This window comes from Coturnix japonica, chromosome 3 (assembly GCF_054131305.1).
Source record: "Coturnix japonica strain WE chromosome 3, WE-NBRP24, whole genome shotgun sequence".
Classification (NCBI taxonomy): Eukaryota; Metazoa; Chordata; class Aves; order Galliformes; family Phasianidae; genus Coturnix; species Coturnix japonica.
Genome location: NC_140665.1, coordinates 44,619,901 through 44,637,055, shown reverse-complemented (window position 1 = coordinate 44,637,055; position 17,155 = coordinate 44,619,901). Strand labels below are relative to the sequence as shown.

Below are 17,155 nucleotides of genomic sequence, written 5' to 3'. Positions count from 1 at the left end.
TTTCTCAAGTTTTTACGAAACGCTTCCTCTATATATGTATGTTCTACCCCCTATTCCTGCTTCTGCCACTGCTGGGTGCCTGGATCAACCAAGAGATGAGGGACGTTAGCAGGGACAGCAGAACCTTCCAGAACTAGGGCTGAGTGCCAGACACTGGGGATGTTGGGCGCAGTGGCACCAATGAGAAGACATAAAAGGCAGAAGGCCTGGAGCATAAACTTTCTATCCATAGATTAAAATGGGAAGGAAGAAAGAAAGATGTCCCTGCATCATTTTCAGTGCCATTTATATTATGGTGTTATAGGTACCCAAAGCACTATATTAACTGGACATCCTTGAGTTAAGCTCATCTTTCTTCATAAAAATATTCCCAAATGATGCAGTTAAACTTTCAATTGAAAGCTTTTGACAAATTTAAATAGTAAATTGCACCTCAAGGGACAACTCCTCCAATGAAAAGCTCCAGCAGTTGTTGCTTAGGGTGCTTGTTCGCCTGAATATGTCCTCATTTCCTACCAGCAGCTTGACAGACTGTGCATCCCCCATACTGTGCATCTCAGTCCCTTCTGCTTCTGTTGGAGAGGTGTCAGGCTGTAGAAAGGGCTTCCCAAAAAAGCTGACATGATTTGCAATTTGACACACAGTGATTAAAATGCACAAAGTCTTGCAAGACTTCATTATCTATAACATCTTTGGGGAAGTCATTGCTGACTTTATTTTTTGTGATTACAAATAGCCTAGGGTTGCTCTCTACAAAGCTAATTTTTCATGTCACTTAAATGTCTGTTTTTACCTGTTGTGCTAAAGTGTCTGTGGCTAAAAATTAAGGAGGCATTCTTTTGCTGGCAGATTCAGGCTGACATATTTTCTATGTTGAATGCACTTCAAAGTCCTTGCAGCATTCCATACTGATGGATATTTATCAAGAACACTCAATTAGTTTTTACTTTATCAGTCTTTTTAAAAACAGAACTATTTGTGTGTGCTATAGTGAGAACTGTTTTATGAAGAAATCTTGCTTTGTTACCACTCATTTACACTATCATCATGAAAAGATAGCATAGCTTTAAAATTGTCAACATTCTTGCATTGAAAAAATTGTGTATGTATTCTTTTTCTTGTTTAAAGGTGCAAACATTTTTTTTTATTATTATACACAAAATAGATTTTTAATGGTTCTTACCATTTGCTTCTAACAGCTTGTACTGATGAAACAAGCACCCCAAAGTAGCTAAATATGTAACAATTTAAAGCTGTGTAGTGAAAATGCCAAGTCATGGCTTGAAGCAGTGACTGAGCACCTGGTGGAAAGGCAGGATCAACCCAGGGGAGCTCAGGTGCATACAATGTACCTGAGTGACCAGAAGGGGTGGAACCAGGATCCACCCCTTCCCAAACCTCATTTAAGGTTTGGCAGTGGAGTATCTTGCTGGGGTTCTCTACCTACTTGAGGACTTAAAGAGGTAAGCAGTTTTTCTTCCTTTGTTTCTGTGTCTATGGTTGTTGCATTTGATCTTGTTCTTATTTGTTACAGCTTAGGATTGTGCCACTCTACTACTATTACTGTACTTTCTGTCACAATATAGCATTACATTCCATTCTGTGAATTATAACATGATCAAAGTTGTCATTAATTCAATTTAAGATGATAATCAAGCTCTCCCGTTGTTCCTTTAGGGGAAGATACGCACAATTTTTCAGCTTAGAACAAGATCTTAAACATCTATAGCTTATGTAAGTCTTCCAAAATGAGTCAAGGAGAACACACTGTTTGTAACTCTTGGTCTTATCTCATGTATAACTTCTTCCTCAAAATGCTGCTGAAGCCAAGTGAGAAGTGTCTTAATCAAAGTACTGAACTAATGCCAGTAGCCTCTTAGGAATGGTTACAAGGAGTTGTCACCAAAATATGACCTCTGTTGATGTTCCAAAGACCCTTTGATGTTACAGAAGGAGTTGCCAAAACAAACATCCATACAAAATATTCAAAGATTTGAGCAATGCCCAAGGTGTTTTTATGTGTATTGCATCCTTTGCATTTTTATAAGAGGAAAAGATAATATGGGAATAAAAAAAGAAGTGAAATCTGTACTCAATCAGAATATGAATGTTGTTTACAAAATATTCTTCTCAACTATACAATTGGCAGTCCTACTTACAGCCTAATTAAGTCTGAGGAAGGTCAACAGAGTGATTTAGACTGTAGAAACCTGGGCCTTCTCCTTCTCACAAGATATTGTAACATATTTCTGTAATTAATTGTGGAGGAATGCATAGACACAACTGCTATGTGAAAGAATATATATTAAACAAAGCTACTGAAAACATCTGCTTAATGTTAACAGAATGCTGTTAGGCATTTAGAAGAGTAATAAATTGCCACAGTTTCTATAGGCATGTACAGTGCTGCACTTATGTTCTGACAGAACAAAACTAAACAGTGTAGTTATACTTGTAACTCTTCTATATGAAATTGAGAATTTGCTCTTTTGTAATTAAGATGTATTTATCTAATTCACCATGCAGGATGGGGAGGAAATATTTCCTGTAACCTGTAGGGGCCCCCATTTCTCAATTAAAACTGCAAGTTCATAGTAGGGTGTTCCTAGAAATCCTCGTATTACATCGGGGTAATGTTCTCCTCCTTGATCCATTTAAAGACATTCCAAAAAGTCATTTTAGTATTTTAGTTTGACTGGCTTAATAAATGTTACAATTAGAAAGATTAACGTGGTTGAAGGGTGATACAGGAGTATAACAGCAAAGGGACCAGCATGGATAGGATGGTATTTCAAAGAAAAAGTAAAGGTGCTTACCCATCTCTGAAGATCGAGGCTTGCAGGAGAGACTCCACAAGAGAGGGATCTCCAAACAGAAATCCTTCCCTAGTAGCAGCCAGCCCTTAAATGAGGTTTAAGAGAGGCGCAGCCAGGCCACACCCCTTCCAGTCTCCCAGTTGAACTGCCTTCACCTGTGCTCCCAGGGCTGACTGGGTCAATTTCCTCAGGTGCTCAGTCAGTGGTTGAGGCTGTGACTCAGCAGTTGACATTCAAGTATATAAAATTGTATTTTATTATTTTTATTATTGTGTTATTTCATAGAAATAACTCATTAACAAAATAATACTTTTTTAAAATTTATTTCCCAGAAAGAGGAACGTATCAAGGAAATCAAAGTGTTAAATTATTTATAGCTTCTCAAAGCTATGTAAGGATTTTTTGAATCATTGTACAATCTCTCTGCTTGCCTACTTGAATTGGTGAAAATGTTGCCCCTCTCTCTCATATTTTGCAAGTTATTTCATCAAGCCATCTGTACAAAAAACAAAACAAAAAGCATCAAAAAACAGCTTATAACCCTGTTAGGACCTTGACATTTCTAAGCACAGTCGGAAAAGCTGGCTGGAGCAGATAGGATGCAAAGGACTGAGGCTCAAAGTATGAATGAAAGGCTAAGCAAAAACAAGAACCACAGTAACAAAACAAACTATAACAGAAAGGTTAAAAGGCAGAGTAGCTAGGGACAAAGCAGCAGACAATATGAAGGAACAGATGAATGTTACAGAGCAGATCCTTGTAAGTAAGAAGAGCCTTTTAGCAGGAGTGGGATAAGATCACAGGGACTGTTAAGAAAGCAGACAAAAAAATTAGGCCAGTTCCAGCCAAAAGAACTCTGACTGGATGCAGTGGGAGGAGAGGTGGCTGATACTGAATTTTTCTTTTATGTTAGGCTTTTAGGTGGATGAAAGAGTTTTTTAGCACAAGGCAAGAGTGACTGCCAAAAAATCTGGAAGAGGGACAAATGTCTCTTCCTCGCATATGCTGCTTTTGATTGTGTCCAGAGCATCACTAAGATCAGCTTCTCGAGTGGAAGATATTGCTTCTCCTAATATGATATAAGAAAAACATGCATGCTATTTACTTTTTTGAGTGAGCATAGGTACTGCAGCTGCCCACAGCCTTCCCTTCCCAAACTCACCTACCATGCGTTGCTGCCTGCCTGGCACAAAAACAAATTGTTTTCCAAGTTGTGAGGTCAAATCTCTGTTCCTGTCTTTGACCTCCAGTGCTTCCAGAACATCTTCTTACTCTTTAAAGGCATTATTTTTTGACTAAGTTCTCCTTCCCTTTCCTGGATTCCTTTTTAATTTTATACACACACATGCCCATTTTCTCTAATTTAAAACAAATTTCTTAATTTACTATTCTTCTTTCTCTATTTCTAATTCTAATTTAGTTTCCAGTACTAAGAATTCATTGTCTCGTATTTCCTGTTAAGTTATCTGTCCCAGCAGGTGTCATCTTTACCTTCTCAATCTCTTGGAGACATCTTGGCTTTCTTGAGTTCATCCTAAGCAGCAGCATACAACATTTTTTATATTCTCATTTCATTCAAAGTCTGTACAGTTATTCTACAAAGCTATTTGTAGAACATTTATAGAATGGCAAAGGTCATCAGTACCTCTGCTTTTGCATATGTTTGCACTTCGTATATGAAGGACAGCAGAAATAAAGCTTGTCTTTAATATGTGTGCACCAACATATTTTATAAAATCTTAGATCTCTTTCTCCTCTTCCTTCCATATTTGTTCAGAGTGCCTTGTGTGTCATGTTCTGGCTTAATTTTAAGGTTAGCAGATGCATATTGATAAGGTGCATGTCCATACCTTGGAGACAAAGAATAAGACTTCTGTTGTTTTTTTTGTAGAGTCCTATTTCTAACAGCTTCAGAGACAGATGGTCTCTTCAGTTCATTAAGTAACACTACTACATACATTCAGTATATTTTGTGTGAATGTCTTACCGTGATTAGCTGTAGGTATGTCACTGTGGCTCTTGGCAGCTGCACATACATCATTTTTATCTGCATTCATCAACATTCACACTGATAAGGTGTCTCTCTTCTGATTTTTCTTGGGTGTCTTCCTCAGTTTTTTTCAGAAAATAACTTGAATTTTCAGCTCTTTTTTTGTGAAAATGTCTAACGGATCTTTTCCTAAAAATAGGCATACATTCTGAACTTTGTACTTTTTGCACGTAAGTAAACATTGTACACTTGCTTCTATAAATCTTAAGCAGAGTCTTGAACAAAATAGAAGTGAAAAGATCTAACTAGTAATTTTACACTGGCAATTGTTTCCTTAAGGATTCCATATGATGTACCCATGAGAGCTACAGAGCCTACATGGGCAGGGAAGAAAAAGGAGCTCATTTCATGGAAGAGCCTGATATTCTAAAGGTCTCCCTCCCATTAAATGTAGGGTAGGAATGGAGAGATTAAATTCATATAGCTACATCTGAGGTTTATGAGATTTAACCATTGTTTAACTGGGCAGCCAGTTCATTTGAAGCATGTTCACACCTCTCAGTGTTTCCCACTTATTCTCTGAACACCAACAAACTAGAGACTGAGTGCACTTATGGACAACAGCAGTTATGAAGCTGCTTAGGAGCCTTTAGAAATATGGATATCTAAGAAACAATGTCTTCTGTTCTGTGATCCCACTGCGTTTGTGATTATTATAGGAAGTAAGATATTTGATCTTCAGTTTTGAAACAGTCTGTGCCTGCACAAAGACCCACAGGGCCTGACCCAAGCAATTTCATGTGGATTTAGGTCTGAAGGGAAACATGGGAAAGAACATATATAAAAACTTTTGCCTCTTTCCTACTCTGATTTCAGACAATCTTTTTTAATCTAGGATGAGAGAAAGCCTGTGTGCAATCATTTTAAATTGGTTTGAAGTGGCCTTTTTATACTTCTTATAAATCCCATAATTATTATGCCTTAAAGCATGCATTCCTTCCTATTTCCTAGAATCACAGTTTGATAAATTTCAAAGCAATAAGCAATCCATTCATTTCAGCTTGTCAAACTTCTACAACATACTTTTAAAGGAAGATGTAAATTTGACTGTTACTAAAAGACAAACTATGACCTGGCCGTGCATGTGGTTGGACTAAATGATTTTGTAGGTCCTTTCCAACCTTGTGATTCTATCTGGCTCTGACCAGGTCTCTGCTATGTTCAAGCCAGTGCTTCTGAAAATAGGATACTCACGTGCTTGTTATATCTTACCTCTACTGAAAGAAATGCAGAACTCCCAACAACCCTGATCTCTCCAGATTCTAGTTTCCAGACTGAGGAGAAAAAAAAATAATGTTAATTTTTGCCCTCTTGACTGTCACTGTAACGTTTCGGGCAAGATTATGAGTTGGAGAGTGTGCATGATCAGGTATACAAACCACTGAGGCAAATGTGAGTGCAAGTGCTACTGTCATGAAAATAAAGAATTAATTCAATGAAAAAAAAAACACAGCAAATTCAGAATGATATGCAGTATTTTTCAAATAATTTTGCAAAAAGTGTGATTTTTTTTTTTTATTATTTTTTTTTATAGTGCTGCAAAACAGTTGTGCATTTTTGGCTTCCAGATTTACGTATGTAATTGAGTGTGAATTGTGAATAATTGCTTTAATACTCCTTAGAAAAGCACAGTGGAACATATCTCACTACAGGCTCTTGCCTACCTTCTCATGTGCAAGGACTTAAAATCCTGACTGCAGAGATGGGCCATCAGCTGACCTCTGTCCACGTCTCTTAAATATATCCTTTTTTCTGCCCTTTTAGAATTTACATAATATGCCCATCAACAAATACCAGGTTAGATAACCGTCTAATTGAAATTTTGTTTTTCTCTGAATCTTGCCATCTCCATAGAGCTAGTAGCAGCTGACAGTATGATTACTAGGTTACAAACAGTCTCGATTAGCACCAAGTCTAGTTTAATAGACAAATCAGAAGCAATCTGGAAATGTTTGTTGATAAAGATAATTGGGGAGATAAATTCGAGCATGACTGGAGGGAACATACAATTCTCTACTTGTAGTCAGTTTTAAATTAGTTAATCCCATACGCTGTCCTAAAACTGTGTGCAAAAATAACATTAGCCAAACTGGAGTTACACAAATTATGTATGACTCAAGGGCATTTACAGCCTGGTTTACCCTTTAACCAAGAAAATGTCATTGAAAATCTGAAGAGAATGGGAAGCTGAAAGCTTAATATGTTTGGATATACTGGCATCATCACTTTCCAGTGTTCCCCCCCCATAATTGTTCAGTCTATTCAGTTGTTCACTTACAACATTTCCAGTTTCTTCTTTCCCTTTTCATCCTTCTCAGTATTTCAGGGAATTTTTACAGGTGAGAGCAGTTAAGACCCTACTCTATAATGTTGCACTTGACTCACAAATCTCAGCAGCAATTAAAATCATAGAATCACCAAGGTTGGGAATGACCTTTAAGATCATCTAGTCTGACCATCACCAATATCCTGATATCACCAATATTTCTCATTTAGCTATATCCCTCAGTGCAAAATCTAAACATTTCTTGAGTGCCTCTAGGGACAGTGATTCCACCACTTCCCTGGGCAGCATATTCCAGCACCTGACCACTCTCAAAGGTTTTTTTCCTCTAACAACTAACTTGAATCTCCCCTGGCACAACTTGAGCCCATTCTCTGTAGTCCTGTTATTAGTTGCATGGGAGAAGAAGCCAACTTCCATCTTAACACAACCTCCCTTCAGGTGGTTGTAGAGAGCAACAATATCACCCCCTGAGCCTCATCTTTTCTAAACTAAACAATCCCTGATCCCCTCAGCTGCTCCTCCTAAGACCTGTGCTCCAGACCCCTCACCACTTTCCTTGCCCTTCTCTGAACACACTTCAGGGCTACAACTTCTTGTAGTAAGGGACCTAAAACTGAACAAATTACTTGAGGTGCTGCCTCACTAGGACTGAGTACAGAGGTATGATCGCCTCCCTGCTCCCAATGGCTACACTATTTCTTACACAAACCAGGATGCCATTGGCCTTCTTGGTTACCTGGGCACACTTCGGGCTCTTTTTCAGTCAAGTGTTGACCAATACCCCCAGATCTGTTTTCTCTACAGTCTTCCAGCCACTCTGCCCCCAAGCCTGTAGCACCATCTAGGGTTGTTGTGGCCAAAGTGCAGGAACCAGCACATGGTCTTGTTGAACTTCATCCAGTATCCCCCAATCCCTTTGTAGCACTTTCCTACCCCTAGGCAGATTGACATTCCTCCCAACTTGGTGTCATCTGCAAACTTACTGAGGGTGCACTCAATCCCCTTGTCCAATTCATCAATAAAGGAAGATACTGAACAGGACAGGCCCCAGTGCCAACCCCTGGGGTACACTACTTATGACTGGTCACCAGCTGAATTTAACTCCATTCACCACCACACTCTGAGCCCAGCCACCCAACCAGTTCTTCACACAGCAAAGAGTGTACCTGTCCAAGCCATTAGCTGCCAGCTTCTCCAGGAGAACACTGTTGGAGACAGCATCAAAGACTCTGATGAGGTCTTGATACACTACATCAGCAGATTTTCCCCCACCCATCAGGTATGTCAAATTCTTTAAAAAACAACAATAACAAAAAAAAAAACCTTGGCCCTGGTTTGAACTTAGCACTTATTTAAGCAAAGTCTTGTGCTAGATGATCAAACATCAACACATTAACAATTCCATGACCATTCTGTAGTCCTGTACTCAGTTAACCAGATAACTTCATTTTCCTAAAGCACTACAGGCACATCAGGCCTCAGGGTTGGTGACTTTGCAACAGTCTGGCAACCTCAGATGTGCAGTCACACATTTACCAAATCAAATAGTTATGATCTGTGTTTCAGATTCCAGGTTACACTTAGAGAACTTGTATGCAACTTTAGCAAGCACCTTTAGACGATTCATCTGAATTTCAGATGCAGTGATTTATTTTTTGTTTAATAGCTTGAAAGAATTGTCTTTTTTTTCTTTATCTTTCAAACAACTCTATACTTATTTTATCTTATGTCTTTCATTTTGACTACAAAATGAAAAATGCTCTTGTGCAGATTTTCCCTTCCTGAGTTAAAACAACAGGCAAAACCAACCACCATTTGGAATGCCACAGAATTATAGAGTGGTTGACACAGAAAGGACCTTTGGAGGTTATCTTGTCCAGCTCCCTGAAAAGCAGGGTGCCCAGGCCTGAGTCCAGGTGGCTGCTGAAGATCTTCATGAAGAAGACTCCGCAGTCTCTCTGGCAGCCTGTGCCAGCACTCTGTCACCCACACAGCACAGAAGTAAGAAGCACGGCTTGGTGTTCAGAAGAAACCTCCTGTGTTCCAGTGTGTGCCCATTGTCTCTTGTCCTGGCACTGTCCAGTCCCACTGATCTTTGCTGCCATACTTAGAACAAAAGGAAAGACAAATACAGATGTTGTAACTTAACTAAATAATTGTCTTTCTTTCTTTCTGCTAAGTATTTTAATTGAGGAGCAGTTGTCAATTGTCAGTTTGAAGAAACAAGTTTTACATGGATGCAAAATTGTTGAGAAGTTACTATTTAGGATTCATTTTAGTTATGGTGATATTGCTAGTCTTATCAGTCATCCAAAAACTAGGCTTAGACAAGAGTATTACTTCTACCTCACCCTGAAGACCTGCTGCCCACACCTATGTGTGGACTTAAGGCTCAGTACTTTAACTGCATTGGTGTAAGGCAGAACAGATATCGGCAAAGTCAATGGAATGGTGCTAGTGATTATTGAAAGGAAAATTAGTATCTTATTCTTAGCAGCTTATTAGCTTAAACATCCTGGAGAAAAGTTATGAGGCATTTCACGCATTAACAAGTCTGTCATTAATAAAAATCCTCAGGCTGTTTATTGCTCAGTAAAACATTTTCATCTCTCTAGAGCACCAGCATCATTTCACTTGATAAAATTCTAGATTCTGTGTATATACTGGTTTATCTTGAGATGTTTTTACATACTTGTAGGAGCAGTATAATAAAAAACCTTCCAAAAGTTAAGAACTAAGAAATGTGCCTTTTAAAATCACCAATCAAAATGAAAAACAACATCACTAAAGGAGGATGAGCATGAATATTTATTATGTCACTTCCTTTATCAAACTTACGAAATGACACCACAGGTCTATTTTATTTTCTTCTTTTAGGCACTGGAATGCACTGCCCAGGGAGGTGGTGGAGTCACTGACCATGGAGGTGTTCAAGAAACATTTGGATGTTGTGCTGGAGGATATGATTTAACTGGGAAGTATTGGTCATGGTTGGACTGGATGATCTTCTAGGTCTTTTCCAACCTTGATAATTTCATGATATCAAAGGGAGAGGATTGGGGCCCTTTCTATCTTCCGACATGTCTGTGTTGTAACATTTACACTTAAGTTCTCAGCCTTTTAAACATGGCTCTGCTGTGCATTCATTCATATGTTTCACTCATATTTTGAGTGATGTAGTAATGAGGGGGTTCTCATGTAGCTAGCAATCAATTTTGTCAGAAAATCTTAAATAACAACCCACTTCAAAACCTCCCACATTTGCTAGAACTGTAATTTCTCACAACCTAGTTTCAGCATAGTCTCTATTCAAAACCAGTAAATCAAGCACAATTTAGATAAGTTTCTTAGCTCTCTCCATAGCTTTGTTTACTTTTGTTGCTGTAATACTCTTTAGGAGAGCAACAATAACAAAGGACAGATTCTTAGAAAGTGGCACTTTTTGGAGGGGGAAATTGAGGATTAAGAGTAGAGTCTGCAACAATTGTGCTACTTAGTAGTAACAACAGGAAATCCAGGAAGTACAAAGATGGCATGCATAACTGAGCTAAAATCTGGCACAAGCTCTGGCTCACTTCACATTTTATAGTTTACAAGTTCAGGTTCTAAGTCTGCCATGTGACTAAATTCACATAACTGGGGCATGCTGAAAAAGAGTCATATCTCTGAGAGAAAAAAGTGATAGTCTTCATCAGTGGATGCAGAGATGTTATGAGATGTTGATAGGAGGCCCTCTGAGCCAACAAGATGTTCTTCAAAGGATTCATCAATTCTTTGTGTTCCTCTCCTTCTCTTCTGGTGCAGGGCTAAAAGCGGTTTTCTCTGGACCATTTAATTATCATGTCAGTATATGCTTGGAGGCCTGCTAATTCATGAGCCACTAAGCCTGATTTATGGTGCATGATGTCACTACTGCTAGATGGAAGAATAAGGTGAAGGAGTGCTTCATATTGTTGCAGTATTAAAGTTTATATAGTGGAATTAATACTAATCACAGTTTTCTTGTTCTCTCTTAGACTGTGTAGTTCAGCTTATGTTTACATGAAAACTGGACCAAAAAAGTGTAATTTTTGTGGATTTCCTTTTACATACACATCATGTAAAAATAGCAAATAACACAAAATAACACAGACTCTCCTACTCTAGGTGTATAGTGATCACTGTTACTGCTGAAATTTACATCAGTGAATATTACATATGGTTATATTGTAAAATATTGAAGAGATCTTGGCAGTTAACAGCTCTGACATTCCACACTGCAAAAACCACAGAATTTCAAATAGAAAATCTTGTCCACATATATAGTTTCTGGCTGAGCTGCAGTGGAATGTTTGTTGAAAGTATGTGTGCTTTAATCATCTCCTTCTACTGCCATGCCAAAAAGGGCCTAGTGCTCAAAAATAATACATAAATTATATTAATGAGCCTCTAAAGAGGAAGATTTATTTATTTATTTATTTTTTAAAATAGCTGTGAGTTTTGGGAATTAGTGACTGAGGGTGACCTAACTTCTGAATAAGGTGAGTACCCATCTGGCAGAACCAAAAAGACAGCATTTAAAAATTGAATTAGGCAGTACATACTAAATGATCATTATAGTTATCAGTTTGCTGTGGTGGATCTGGAAATCATTTTGTTCAGAATGCTGTAATGGGGAGAATTAGTCTTGACTGTTGCATATTAAAAGTCAACAGAACACAAGTCTTAATGTCATAAGTGCATCTGAAAGAAACATATTTTTTTTCTAACTCTTGTTGTTAATGGAACTTTGATGCAGAAGTCTGAGGCATCAAAATTACAAGAGGATCCAGAAGCAGCCTAAGATCTGTTGCATTTCAGTGATACATTCTTACAGCTATTCTTCACTACTGCTTCTGCAACATTAAAGACAACTTGAAATATGCCTAAAATATTAGCATTTGAGTTTATATAGTGTAATTAATACTGTCCTTCACAGTCTTCCTGTTCTCTCTTAGACTCTACAGATCAGTTTCTTATGTTTACACAGCACAAAATGTCTTACTGCTGTTACACAGAAAAAAAATAAAATTGTAAGCTCTAGAGTGTTTGGAATATCTCTATCACAATTGTTTACTATGACATATCTGAAAGAAAAACAGCACCTCTGCTGAAGCAAAGAAATTCTAGTTAATCTCAAATTGAGAGTGCTTTTTGTTTAATGTGGTCCAAGAAGTAAAGGAAACATGGAAGCATAAGCAAAGCTAAGTGCATGTCACTGAAAACTGAAAAGGGAATAATCACAGGAATGAACAGTAGCTTGATGAAAAATTATTATGTTGGAGGAACATCCAATAAAACAAGGAGCAGCAGTGATGGATGTTGACTATCATTTCCTAAAATATAAGGGTAATAATCAACACTGATGTAAACAAGAGGAGCTAAATACTATGCACATTATCTGTTCAAAGTCCTGCTCTTTCACAACATTATTCAAAATTCCATTACCTTAAGTGTTCATCAGCAGCTGCTCATTTTTCTGTCCATTTACATCGAGGTCTTTTGCAGCAAAGATACTTTATATTTAAGAACAAAACTTTGTTGGGAGGTATGGTCTTTTAGGAAATACTTCTCATTACTCAGGTTCCTCTACTTTTAGCTTTGTAGAGACTTCAAATTAGTCTTTGTAGAGTTTTCAAATTAATAATAAACATAACCTTCAAGTGTTAGAGAATCTATGGTACTGTATACAAACTATGTTCACAAGAAGCAGAATAACCTATTTTTCTTAAGTCTTTTTCCTACCAGTATCATAAGTGATATGGGTGAATACTAAAGCATACTTGAGCATATTGAAGATTTTGTTCTGACATTAATTACCAGCTCTGTGTCATAGGAAGGCATAGCAAAGAACAATTCCATACCAGTATTTATTTGATTAATTAACCAGCTGAAACACATGAAGAGAATATGAAAGAGTTTAGAACAGTGCCTTGGAAGTAAATATCATATCAAAGCCAGAGGAAGGCTACTTAAAGGATAAAATGGGACACTAAAGGCAAAGACAAACAAATAAAATCCTTGCAAAATTTTACACAGGCAGATTGTTTTCAGACATCATTGTTTAGCCCAACGTAAGACCACAACTTTCTCATCTAGCAGTAGGTATTCATATCTTCTGAAAAATCTGAATCATTCTGCTCATTTAAACATATATCTCATAAAATAAATACACACTTACAGTGTTGACTGGATGTATTCAGGAGTCAGCGAAGGCCCCAGGTCAGCTCAAGGCACCCTTCTCTTCCTGCATGCTGCAACAATCCTACTTGAGGGGGAAATAAGTGGTTACAGGACTTTCATTGTAAGGCACACAGCTGAGCTGAGCTGAACAGCTGGAGAAGGTGTAGCTAATTACATGAAATGCCTCAGCCAAAGGGAGTTGAATCATACTCTCTGGAGGTAACTTTAGAGGTGAGCAGTGTATGTTATAAATACAACTTAGAATTCACAGAACAGCCAATTTGAAAAACAAACAAATGAATAGAACAGAAAGCTTCCCATAGGTATCATAAAAGCAAACTCATTTGGGAAACAAGAGCCTTGGGGAACAAGAGCTCCAGAGACAGCAGTCTTTTTGTTACATTAGTGAAGAATTGACTCCTGAGTTTACATATGTTCTCAAGATTGTCATTATGCTCTGGAATTGCTTTCTCTACCAGTGTGGATGAGCCTTTTCTATGGGGACAACTACTTTACAGCCCACCGTTAAAGTTATGTTTCAAACCAGTTCGGGATTAAAAGAAAGACTGTTACCAAAACTGCGGTGCAACTTTGATTCAATTTCTTAGCTGGGGTCAGAGTGACAGGCACACAAAACTGACTTATGCGGTAGTTACACTGTAAACGACTGGTGTGCCTCAAGAAATGTTTTTGCCAACGGCTGAATAGTCCACATCAACTGGTTTTAAAGAAGTTCATTGAACCCTAGCTGCCACATTTCCACCATGTACCAAGGGAAGGATAATATCATAATAATCAGAAGTTCCTGAGATGTGTGGACATGAGAGTTCTTAAAAACTAGAAAACGTTTCTCAAATAGAGACAGATAATCACATAATAATCTGCATAGATGATCTATTTGTTTCTGAAAAAGCAGTTTAAAAAAAAAAAAAACGTGAATCACAGTACTAAATTACATATTAAGAAATTGATATTTGTTTCCTGAAATCCTGTAGTGTTGATAGAACAAGAGAAACAACTTGTGTGTGCTAAGAAGTGTTTAAAAGCATATTCCTCCCTCTGTGGTGAGTAAAGTAACCCTTTATGACCATTTAAGAGTGGAAAACATGTTTGTCAACACTCCAACTCTTTCATAAGTAATTACTCTTTGTGTTTCTTATGTTGGTGGCAGGTATAAGAGCTCATCTTTTCAGGTAGCAATCTTTTAACTAAAACTTTTTTGTCTTTCAATTTTTCTGTATTTGCAAACTAATTTCCTTCAAATTTCAAGCACTTTTCATATTATATAGCAAACAATTCATATAAACTGTTTAATTTAATGGAGCTTTGGAGAAATGAATAATTACAAGGGTGACATGTTCTGCAGGGAGAGATAAATCCTAATGCAAATTCTAACTCTACATACACACAGAGTCTGTCCCAAATTGTAAAGTAAATCTTCATTGAAGGATTACCCTTTTTTTTTTTTTTTCAAACAACATCTCCTAACATCCTGATACAAAAGCCTTATCTTCTCATTGCCTATAATTATACCAGTGAACTTTAAAGCAAGCTAAAATCTGAGCAAAATAATTCGATGTTCTCTAGTCATCTAAATCTATACCACAGCTTGTGTTTGCTGTCTTATATTTTCACAATTCACTTGCAACAGAAACTCAAGACTGGGTTAAAATATCTGTTCCCTATCTGTATTTTTTTTATATAACCTGCTCTATTTCATGCATTTAAGTTCACTTCATGTAAGTGTTACTAGCTGCCTATACACAGCAGTGATCTCAGAGAACTTTATCAGTTGTTGGCAAAGAAATACAAATTTGGGAACCCCATCTATGACTAGTATGGGGACTAGTATGAATGACTAGTACGGAGACATCAGACAGCACTCAAGAATGAGATCAGCTGGGTGTAGGATACATAGAAAAAGCTTTAAGGTGTACCTAATGCAGCATCAGTCAGAAAATCATCCTCTTTTTCTATCAAAAGAGATGCATCTTCTTGTTATCTGCTATCCTAATTAATTCCAGTTCGTTGAGCAAACTCCACATTTAAGACTCTTCTAAAGATTAATAAGTGCATGTTCAGTGAAGTGCTTTGCAGAGAGACCAGCTCAGGCTTGGATTGGAAGCATAACTACATTAGAACCAAGTTCCACCAGGGCTCATTTCTTTCTCAGAAGTTTAATTTAGCCTGAACACAGCAGCACCCTCCCTTGACTCCTCTGCTTTTATCTCCGTGGATGAGTTGGCTGTCTTTCAAAGTTACTGCACTGAAAAGAGTAGCCATATCCAAGTCCTTTGCAAATCTGCTGCTTATTAAGATGTGCAAACAGAGAATCCCATCTTCTTCCCTCCAGGGTTCTCCAAGCAGTACAAAAATGACCCTATATTTTTTTTAATTCATGAGCCCCCACCTACTCCTTTTCTCTTAAGCTGCTGAATATGTAGCCAGTAGTGCTGTGCTCACTTTGTATACAAAGCATTCCACCATGGTTTGGAAAACATCACACATTGCTCCCAAGCACACACTGAGAGAGCAGTGATGGGGCAGTATGGGATACATGCAAGAGGTAGAGATGTGAGACAGAGAGTAATTTCACCGCTTTAAATTGTCTACCACTGTAGTTAATTTCTATTCACTGAATGTAGTGGGACCCTGAGGTGATTGACCTCATTAGAATAAAATCTAGCCTTTGTCAGTAACTCCTCAGTAAGGCAGTGCATCTCTTCCTGCCTTGATGCCACTGACCTCATATGAACCCATTGCTTTATGGAACCCCATTCTAACTCCTGCACGGACAGCCCTGAAATAAAACTAATGCTGACAGGGCTAAAATCTCTCTAGCCCATCTTTCAGAACACTTGGACAAGACAGAGGCTAAAAGTAGAACATTTTTACCCAGTTAGAGTGGAAGCCATCTCTAAGGAAATTAAAGGTTAGCTACTGATGACTGTTATTATTATTTACAATCTCTTGCTAAATAGCATCCTGTTGTGCTTTTGTTTATTTTGCTAAATCCATCAGCCTAGCTGCTAAAATTCTCACTCAGACTACAAGGCTTAAAGAATGTCTTTTGATCTGCTATGAAAAAGTTAATCTTGAAACAAAAAGGTATTTTTTTTTCCTAGAGTTTTGAGGAAATGCTTTAACTGAAGGCTTCGCATATCAATCAAAACAGCAGTAGGGAATTTCTGCCCACGTAGATGGGAGTATGTTTATTCCAACAATATCATCCAAGGCCAGCTATGTATACTCTGAGATTTAAGCAGTTGGAGGAAAGGGATTATTCAAAAACAAAAATACCCAATCAAAACAGAAAATTCTTCTTGCTGAGTTTTACCCAGCAGACAGCTAAGCACCACATTGCCCTGCCTGAAGTGAGCTGGGGAGAAAAACAGTAAGAAAAGAAAGGAGAAATGTAAAATTCCTGTTAAATACCACTTAATAAACCAGAAAAGGAAGAGTTAATAATAACAATAACAATGAATGATTATACATTATATAACTGTGTTATTATTATTATTATTTACACAAAACAAGTGATGCACAACATGATTGCTCACACCATTTGCTGACAAGTACCAAGTCAGTTCCCAAGCAGCAGCAGCTCCCCAGCCAATTCTCCTCAGTTTTAATGCCCAGCATGATGCCATATGGTATGGGTCATCTCCTTAGGTGAGCTGTCCTAGTTCTGTTCCCTCCCAGCACCTCATTGCAAGGTAGCACAAGAAGCTGAAAAGTCCTTGGCTCTTTGCAACACTGCTCAGCCACAACCAAAACATTGGTGTGATATCAACATTTCTT

At 37.8% G+C, this 17,155-nt stretch overlaps 1 long non-coding RNA gene across 1 annotated transcript; it reads right to left on the bottom strand.

The window, feature by feature from the left end:
- Nucleotides 1-2,298: 2,298 nt before the first annotated feature.
- Nucleotides 2,299-13,466, bottom strand: LOC146761385 (uncharacterized). The gene is made up of 4 exons (XR_014943991.1): nucleotides 13,353-13,466; nucleotides 6,079-6,140; nucleotides 4,308-4,350; nucleotides 2,299-3,312 (listed from the first exon to the last, which is right to left on the bottom strand). It is a non-coding gene; the product is annotated as an uncharacterized LOC146761385 (long non-coding RNA).
- Nucleotides 13,467-17,155: the final 3,689 nt, after the last annotated feature.